The sequence below is a fragment of the Adiantum capillus-veneris genome, chromosome 6 (assembly GCF_014529385.1).
Source record: "Adiantum capillus-veneris isolate H3 chromosome 6, ASM1452938v2, whole genome shotgun sequence".
Taxonomy (NCBI): domain Eukaryota; kingdom Viridiplantae; phylum Streptophyta; class Polypodiopsida; order Polypodiales; family Pteridaceae; genus Adiantum; species Adiantum capillus-veneris.
This window is the reverse complement of record NC_140936.1, coordinates 168,155,457-168,165,291: the sequence shown is the minus strand read 5'-3', so window position 1 is coordinate 168,165,291 and position 9,835 is coordinate 168,155,457. Positions and strand designations below refer to the sequence as shown.

The 9,835-nt window shown below is 44.0% G+C and overlaps 1 protein-coding gene across 1 annotated transcript in view; it reads left to right on the top strand.

Moving 5' to 3' along the window:
- The first annotated feature begins 3,621 nt into the window (after nucleotides 1–3,621).
- The window catches only part of LOC147456678 (uncharacterized), a 109,744-nt gene continuing 103,530 nt past the window's right edge, over nucleotides 3,622–9,835 (top strand). Inside the window, exon 1 of the mRNA XM_086515103.1 lies at nucleotides 3,622–3,698. The gene's annotated coding sequence lies outside the window, so the exon portion shown is untranslated. The remainder of the gene's footprint in view (nucleotides 3,699–9,835) is intronic.

Genomic DNA, 9,835 nt, shown 5'->3' with positions numbered 1-9,835 from the left:
AGCTTAATGAAGCCTAGAAACAAGATAGTTAACAAGCATCGGGGCATCATTAGTAGCTTGCTCATTAGCAAAATCAAAGCTGTCAACATTAATTTCACTCTCTTTACTATTATCAGCCATTCTAACAACTTTTAGGTGTAAACTTTTTAGGTGTACTTTGGCACGTCAGGCCCTAGTTGCTACTCCTATTTACCCCTTTAGAAAAAGCACTCAAGCTACTGTACCCATGGCTCGAATACCATTAATTGCAAGGAATAGAAGAGAGGGTCGCTCAACACCAAAACAACACCGGCTCCTGTCAAGGTTCTAATAGCTCAATAGTGGTTAAGACGTAGACAAGCCCCGTAGGACTCCACTATTAAGACCATAGCTCTCGACAGTGATGCCCCGTTAACTGCACAAAGGAAGGCGCACTGCAAGGCTGAAAATTCCCTATTCTGCTTACTCACATGCAATTAATAGTACCAACCATTTATAGCTAGCTTGAGGACCTCCCTTCTTGAGCAAGAAAAGAGAAACCTTGTGCTTTGATACCAATGTAGCATTTAATGGTCTAGTAACTTGTGGGTAGTGGAAAATAGCATGAACATAGTGAGCATTTCATTAGAATAGCTTCCTAATGAGAATAACAAGAGTGCTTGGGTGGAGAGAGCAACAAAAAGCATAACAGCTAGTTAGATAGCATGAACAATACTTCAAAAGAGAGAGAAATTAAGCAATTGACAACAGTTGAGGACCGGATTTGCATGGAGCCTTCTCCCATCAAGAGAGACATTTTACAATACAATTTCTTGTGTTCCTTCAATGCTAGATAGTGCAACAAAGATGGAAAATTCATGCACTATGCAAAACACTTATCAAACACAACATCAATTCTCTCACGGACTTAGACCCAGGACCTCACACACCTTCGAAGATGGTGAGAGCTAGCAGGGTATGAGAGTAGATTGAGAGGAAGAAGGAGTATTATTACGAGAAAGATGTACATCTCCTCACATAATCACTCATATTAGCATAGCGTAGCTTAGCTTAGTAATTAGCATGGTAGAGGAGATGAGCATGCATTGAAGCTTGGCTCTTGGTTGGATTTGCATCACAAAGCCAAGAGTTGTTGGTGTAGGCCTCCCTTCTCATAAGCTTGGAGTAGGTGGTAAGCTTTCCATTAAAGCTTGAGAAGGAGAGAGAGTCTTCTTTTCTTCACACATGAGCTAGTGTGAGTGTGTAGGTGATAATGCCTTTGAAAAATCAGCCCCCTCTCTCTCTTGGTCGACCCCCCTTGCTATTTGCTCTTGCTAGCATCCTATTGGACCTCCCCAGGCTTAGCCAATGGTAATTAAGCAGCATAAGTGATACTTTTGACATGTGTCCCCCTTTCCCCTTTTGTGAGAGCTTTAGGTAATTAATAAATGCAACTAAACTCTCATTGGACCCCCTTGCCTCCTAGCCAATAGGAATCAAGCAAGCCAGTGGGCTGCTGAATGCTCATTGGACACCTTGGGAGACTGTCCAATAGTCTTCTAGAGAGCTTAATTCCCATTGGTTCCTTTATTAAGTGTTTTTAAATTAATTAAACTAGATTCACTCTAGCCTAATTCTCATTGGTCCACCTCCAAGGCCATCCAATAGGAATTGGGTACACCTTGTGGGCATCTGGGCTAGGGAGTTGACATGTGTCCCTCATTCCCTTTGTGTAAAGGGAGCTTGTGTGTGTGTGCGTGAGTTTCTCTCCTATCCCCTACTTGCAAGACTCGCCCCCCCCCTATGTAGGGATTGATAAAGACTTTTGGGACACACACAAAGCATCCAATTCCCCCAATGTTTGACCTTTGGACACAACCTTTGAATTTTGGAACCTTAGCATTTTGGAAGTCTCAATGGGCTGAACCTTAGGGTCTTTTAAGCCCATTGTTGCACATAGCTCTTTTGCAGATGCCCCCCCCCTTTGGATCCCTACTTTCCCTCCTTTGGATCCCTATTGTGGCCGGTCTGCTAGCTTAACCAATATTCTAGCTTTTTCTCCCCTGGCACTTCCCCATATTAAATGACTAGTTTAACATGAGAATATCATTTAGGAGAATTAGATATTGATTATTATGACAGACAAAGTTCTAGAATGCAAGGCAAGAGGGAAAAGTGTTGGAATATGCTTGAGTTGCATTAGGGTGTGCTCCCACCTCATTGGTCAAGTGTGAAGCATTCTAGCTTAAGACTAGTTGCACTCTTGCATAGCTATATAAGAGAAGGCTCATTGCATTTTTGAGGCTCTTTCTCCTCTCACACTTTCTCTCAAGTGCCCAAGATTGGCAAAGCAAGCTCTCTCTCTTTGTCTCTGTCTCTCTCTCTCTCTCTCTCTCTCTCTCTCTCTCTCTCTCTCTCTCTCTCTCTCTCATGGGAGCTCTAGAGATGGACTCTGTCTCAAGCTCTTGGCTATGGATGCAAATCCAAGCCAATGAAAATTTGTTTTTCTCCATCTCTAGTATTCTATTAGTAAGCTATGCTAAGAGCTTGCCCATGAGCAAGTGTACATGGAATATCAATTCTCTTGCTTGAAAAATAATTCTCTCCACATTCATCTTCACAGTTGCTTTCTCCCCGCTGGGGTGTTTAGGGTTCGGGAAGGAGGGTTATACCATGGAATCTTGAAGAACACCATCTTCTTGATTCAAGCAAGTCCTTTTGGAGGGGGGACCGACTCCAAACAATTCTCGTCCTCATTGAGTTGTCAATCTTAATTGGTTATTCTCTTTGAATTATGTACATGGTTGAAGTGTTTTTAATCTGTATTTGTGTAAAGAAATCAGCCCGGCACAACCGATGTTCTCCTTGCTATCCCTCTCTTAAGGAAAACCTTTCATAGTTAATTTTCACTGAATCTAAAAGTAAATATTATATTCTCTGACATTATTCACCGATGAAATCACAAGTAAATGATGAAGAGTCCTTAATACCATCTAAAGTCGTAGTTCTATCGTCCCCAAAGGGTTGGTCTAACGGTAAGGGTTTGGCCTCTCAACCTACGGGTTGCGGGTTCAAATCCCCCGATGGGTCACACTCTAGAGGGACACTTTGTGCTCACTTGGTGTTCACGTTGCTAGGGTTCTTGCCCTTGCACACTTGAGTGCATCCTCCTCGTGGGGTGGGTCACCCGAGGAGGAGGTTCCTAGCTGATTGCTACGAGTTCTCTCCGTAGTTCCTAACATGTGGTGCATCAATTAGGTGGCCATGGTGATGCCTACGAGTGGCTCTTGCCTGATGGTACGTGTCCGTTTTCCGACTATGTAACATGGCTAATAATTGGAAGGGATAAACACCTCCCCCTCTTGTGGGCCCTCTGGTGCGTCAGAAAAAAATTTCCTAGTTCTATCTAGTAAGGAGAACTCTTCTTGCTGTGAAGTGTTGCAAATTTTTTTTTTGTGCAAAACTCACAATTGTGAGTGGATAGTTTAAGTTTTTTGTGTAAGAGATGTTTGAAGGGATAAGTAGGGGTATTTTGGGAACATGGGAAAATTGAAGGGCATTTTGGGATTTTTTAAGATATGAGGATACATCCTAGGGAATTTTTAAAATTTGAGGGCTCCTAAAAAAAGACAACAGTGATTCGTTATAACCAAGTTCCAACTGCTTTGTTGAGCAACGAGTGACAAAAGCGACGATCATCTTCTCCACCATGCTTTCCATGCGAGAAGAGGACTTTCAAAGTTAGTCTCCTCACTCTTCTTCTTCAAATTGCCTCACCGCATTGGCATGTTTTTAGTGCCAAGCTAGCTAGCAGCTGCATGGGATTTGTAGAGAGAGAGAGAGAGAGAGAGAGAGAGAGAGAGAGAGAGAATATCGCTTTACCTCTTCTCGAGAATGAGATGTACTAATGAGCTGCATGGGATTTGTGCACAGAGAGAGAGAGAGAGAGAGAGAGAGAGAGAGAGAGAGAGAGAGAATAGCGCTTTACCTCTTCTCGAGAGTGAGATGTACTAATGAGACGTAAATTTTACATGGGTGTGCTTTCTGGCTATCCCAAAGCAAAGGAGGACAAAATGTATAAAATAGAAGTACTACAAGATAATCTGACAAGTGGGAATAGTACAGAAATGGGTGAGTGTGGGAATCACTGGGATGTATGGAGCTCTAAAAACTAGGGCTAGACACTAGATTCTTAGGTAGTACAGTCGTACAATCATGATATGCATGCATCTAGCTAGCTCCATCTAGTAACAGCCCGGTCGTGCCAGAAGCTTACAGGGCCAATAGAGCTTGCTGCGCATGCTTGTAAGAAATCACCATGACTGGAATCTGCAGGTAAAAAGAGACTCAGCATTCGGATATTGACTGTGGCTACCTGTTACTTTGCACAATGTGCTGCGAAGCGCTACAAGTTTTTCCTATTTTTGAAAAAATTGTAGGGGCTACAGAGCATCATCGAGCCGCCGTAGCTGCGGCAAATACTCCGTGTGGCACCTAAGGTTGAGTGATTACATCCCCTACAAGTCTCAGCTGGGATGGGGCTTTAAGTACCAAGATGCGGGTATAAGATATCATGCGTGGGAGGATATGGATTGAATGGTTCTCAAAGAATAGAAGTAGGTTCCTAAAAAGCCTACTCTCCCCTCCTGTCTGGCCATTTGGGGCCATACCCAGAAATCTCTAATCTTCCTCTGATGTATCGTGGCTCGGTATCCTGGCTCTTGAGTTCGCTTGTGGGCTCAGTCAATCTTTGCCCATTGGAATGAGATTCCTCTCTCATCCCGTTGGTGAAAGGGGATGTAGTTGTTGTCCTCTAAAGAAGTGAGTGAGCTGGGATAGTCCTTTATTAGAGATAGTGGGTGACTACTATGTGTGTCTCTATGTCCGCCTAATTTATTGGTCTCTTATGCCATCAGCTCTCGGAGTGTGCTGTATCAATTTTGTATGCTCTCATAAACTGTGCATTTGCATTTATTGTGTTTTGCGTTCTCTACCTATGCTATGTAGTACGTGGAGACAACTAGCTGTCCTATTGCCACTCGAACACTGTGTGGCATGTATACATCCATGTAGCTTGACCTTGTATGAAACTATTTACTAGGATAGTCAAGAATTGATTTTATAGTACTGTATCTTCAATGGAAGAGGCTGTGTGGATGTAATCCATGTCTCTCGAATATACATTTGCAAATATCATGTCAAAGGACTTGATTCCTCTTGCTTTGTGAGAGATGGATAGAGGGCGAGTTAGAGTCATGCTAGAAGGGTGGTAGCAGTCCTATATCCAAGAAATTTGTCATAAACCACTGTGCATCTTTCCATAGCATGATCTTCTCTCTCTTGCTTGTGCTAGTGCCTCAAAAGCCTCCAGTGCATTGCATGTAGATTGCTTGGCTTGAGCCTTCTAGCTCCACTGCATTGCATGTAGAGTGCATGGTTGGAGCTGCCTAGAAACTTGAACAGCCTACATGCAATGCAGTGGGTGGTCTCGAACAACCACTAGCCATAGAAGAATGTCAAAAACCAAAAAGCAGTAGAGATGAAACTTTAACAGATGGCTCATGCAACAGGACAGTTATGCTTTTCTCATGAGATCATTGACTTTTGCGGACGAGGAGTTTGAGGAGAAGTCGCAAAACAAAGAGTAGGAGGGTAAGACGAAAACAAAGAAGTTAGTCAAGTGGAAGCGGTTGAGCAAGGCACAATTGACACTTGAATAGAAGGCAGAATGGTACAAGCAGGTGAAGTGCTACACTTGTGGAGAAATGGGGCATATTTTAGCCAAGTGCCCGACTAAGAAGGAAAATCAACAGACAAACCTGAGACATCAAAGACAGCCGGAGAAGAGAAGGCAAAGAAGCCAAAGATCAATGTAAGACTTGTGTCATATTTATAGGGGATGTCACATGATGATGAGAGTATTGAGCTTTGCAAAGCGTGGGGCAAAGTACGAGATCAGGAGGGACTGATTTTCCTCAACGATGGGGCCAAGGACAACTTTATTTCACCAGGTGGCAGAGTTGGGAGCGAAGCCCGAAGAGAGAGGGCCACAAATGGATGTGAGTGAGAGGGTAAAAAGTAAGAGCCCTTCAAGAGTTTGTAAGTGTAGAGGAGTTGGAAGGGTTGGTGAATATATCTTACCATAAAGTATATGTATGGGATTTGGGATGAGTCGTTTGAAAATTTTGACAAATATGGCACTCCATAGTGTAATTTTGGCGAATTTATCTCTTAAAACCACAAAAATTCAGAAATTTTGGGTGAATATTTTGACAAATTGTTTTTATAAAATAGCCAAATGAATGCAAATGTTCTGACTCTAATTCAAACAAATCAGACAAACATTCAGATAGATACCTCTCTCTGAAGATCGTTAAATAGAAATGTGTGATCTCATTACTTAAGAAATGGCAAACATCGATAGCTACGGATAAACTTTCCTTAAAGTATTACCCCCATGACAAGATCTGTCTTTCTTTTGCACAAACAATACTAATGAATCAAAGGGAGTTGAACTCAACTCAATCAATTCCTTGGCCACAAGATCACTCACTTCACTCATGATCTCTTCATGTTGTGCTTGGCTAACTATAATATGGAAGTTTGTTAGGAGGTGGATTTCCAAAAACCAAATCAATCTATGCTCCTCAGGTCACTTTGAAGGAAGCTTGACGGAAAGGTTCTCTGCAAAACGGTTTTTGTGAGACTTGAAAAACTTAGATTCTGTAGCAGGAAAGTGTGTCGTGCTCTCTACAGTGGGTGCTCCTCAGAGCAGTGTTTGTGAAACCTCACTCAATAGAAAAAAAACATCGCACAACGATGGAAGAACAACTCAAAGCACAATAGCAGACTCAAAACTCACTGGTACTCGACAACGAATAGAACCATACACTCTGGCTGGCGGCACACTCAGCTCCAACCCCAGGACTCACAGGTACAATGGTGGTGTTAAGGCTCCAATGTGCGGGGAGAGTGCAAGTGTGTGGTGCTGGACTCAAGACTCTAGACCATAGAAAGCGCATGATGATCTCGTGTACCACACTGGAACCAACCACACATGTATATCATAAAGAGCCACCGACAGCTAGCAAAATATCCCAATCCAGCTAAGCCTATCTCCAAACTGCGGTGGTGGTGATCTGGCCACGTTGTCCACTAGACCACCACCCATATCATTGCTAAGTGTCAGTGCCCAGGCGAGAGTCCGTCCAGTGTGAACAAGGCGAGCCTCAAAGGTGCGGAAGCAACGAGCCCACCAAATGAACCAAAGTGTCAGGCCTCAAACAAGCTCCCAACAGACCTCTCTCTCACTGCACCACTGTTGGGGGGTAAGCTATGTGTAGGCTGAAGTGTAGGTCGACCCCCCTGGATCACTATCATCCTGCTGGTGGAGGCTAGCTCAAAATGGAGCACAGGGCCCGTGAGGGTGGACCGGGCTACAACACCCCAAGTGTACTGTCGTGTTGTGGAAAGAGCTGGCATCAGTCGAAGTACCTGAAGCCAAACCTGCTGTGCCATGGGGCAGTCCCACAGACGGTGACGCGAACTCTCCAAAGGATGGTCACAAGTTGCACAGGCTGCCGACAAGCCACTATGTACTAGCCAGCTCCCCACTGCTGTATTTCTGTGTGCAACTAGCCACTGGAACAAAGTGACTCGTCTCGGTTGTCTGGAGTCCCACAACCGCTCCCAAAAACCTGATAAGAACTCAGATGTGAGAACCTCCTCCTGCCAATGAAGTGCTGTAGTAGGACGAGTCTCTCTCCGTGCTGCTAGTATGTGTTGCCCCAATCGAACAATGTGTTGAAAGAAGGGCATCCCTGGGTGATCGGCTGAAGAGAAGGGGTCTCTCCAAAACCACTCTCCAGGGTCCCACTGCACTCATGTCAAAGGGAAGCTCTCCCAAGCCCTAAGCCGCCAGTGGCCTGTCTCGACTCTCAAGATTTGCTTGGGTCAGGATCTATGACACAAGTCCTCCCACAGATGCCCACTACACATATCCCGTGAAAACAGCACTCTGCTCCCTGTGGAGCCTCTACTGAGACTTTGTGTAGTCTGAGCCAGCATGCACTGCGTCTTCATGTCAGTGATCGTGATCCTCGCATGACAAGTTTGTTTTGGAGAGGATTGTTTGAGAACATGGGCACTATGCTCAAGTTCTCGTCTTCGTTTCATCTACAAACCGATGGACAGTCAGAAGAGGCTAATTCTACTGTCTTGGATTTGCTGAAATGCTTTGTGTCAGATAATAAGGGCAAGTGGGAACAATATTTGCCTATGCTTGAGTATGCGTACAACAATACGGTGCATTCGTTGACTGGCAAGGCACTTTTTGAGATTGTTGAAGGCGGCAAAAAGGTTCCTCCCATTTTTCATACAAGGACAAGATCTTTGAGGTAGATCGATATTTTGAGAGCATGGATGAAATGTACAAGAAAATTAAAGTTGCCTTGGAGAAGACTCAGGCAAAGCAGAAAAAGGTTGCTGACCGTCACCGTCGTGATTGGCTGTTGTCACCTGGTGATTGGGTTCTGTTAAGGTTTGAGAAGGCAAGGTTAAAGAAGATGAAGGGCAAGGAACGGCTGTTTCCTAAGCTCAACATGCGTTACTATGGGCCTTTTCAAGTGCTTGGTAAGATCAGCGATGTGGCTTACAGGCTGAAATTGCCTGATAAGTGGAAGAGTTTCACGTGAGTCCTTTAAGACCCTCCGTGGGTGATATGCCAAAAGATATGCCAAATGAGAATCAACCAGAAGTTGAGGAACTTGATGAGATCTTGGTACCTGAGCAAGTTTTGGCACATAAGGACAGAAAAGTTAAAGGACAGGATGCAAGACGCTACTTGGTGAAGTTCAAGAACCATCCACCTATGGATGCAAAGTGGATGGAAGAGCATGAACTGTCAGAGTCACCAAATGTATTGCAGCTTTACCTTGAAGCCTTTGGGTTACAGCCTAATTATGCCCCAACCCAACGTGTGCAAAGGAGGGGTAATGATAGAGCTAGCACATCAAATGTATATATGAATTTAGTGTAATATATGGAAATGACAAAAGTATGAAGGTCTCATTGAGTCATTTGTATCTATGTGTTACGACCTTTCTTGCAGATACATGCGATGATGAAAGAGTGCTAACAACACAAGATCATGAGTGGCATGTATTTATGGTATGCAATCGAGGACATTCATTCAATCTAGCCATCTCTTTCCGTCTAGAACTCTTGATGCACCTAGATCACCGTGCAACCATCTCATCCTTCCGGAACTCTTGATGCACTCAGAAGAGTATCTAGTCATCTCATCTAGATAGGCATCTCGATGCACTAGAATTTCATTCACTTAGGCATCACATCCAGATCTCATCGATCTCTAACAGATGTCGAGATGCACCAAGTTCAAATCTCATTCATTCTTCATTCACTTAGCCCAAAAGATTCAAGGTACAACTCTTCTCTTTGAAGAGAATTTGCGAGGTTATCTTCCTCCATCCACTTTGCATCGAGGGCCAAAAAGTACCCTTGACCAAATTATCCGGTACCTTACTTTTCAGTTCTTTTCTCGTACCCATTGACTTGTTGGTAGCCCTTTTGGCCTCCTTGTCTTTGGCACCTCAATTTGGATCTGGGGAATTCTTTGATCTACCAACTGATTCCCTTTCCTTTCTTTCCTTGTGCCTTGGGACCTGTGGGTAGCTTCGCTAGCCTCCCCTATCCATTGGCAGGTCAGTCTTAATCGTCGGAACCTTGAGACGCACTATCATCTGATCCTCTTTCTTCTCCGGAACCCTCTGATGAACTTGCATGTGGTTCCCTTAGTTCATCGGAACCCTCGGATGCGCTACCATGTGATTCTCTTACTGCTCTAGAATCCTGTGAG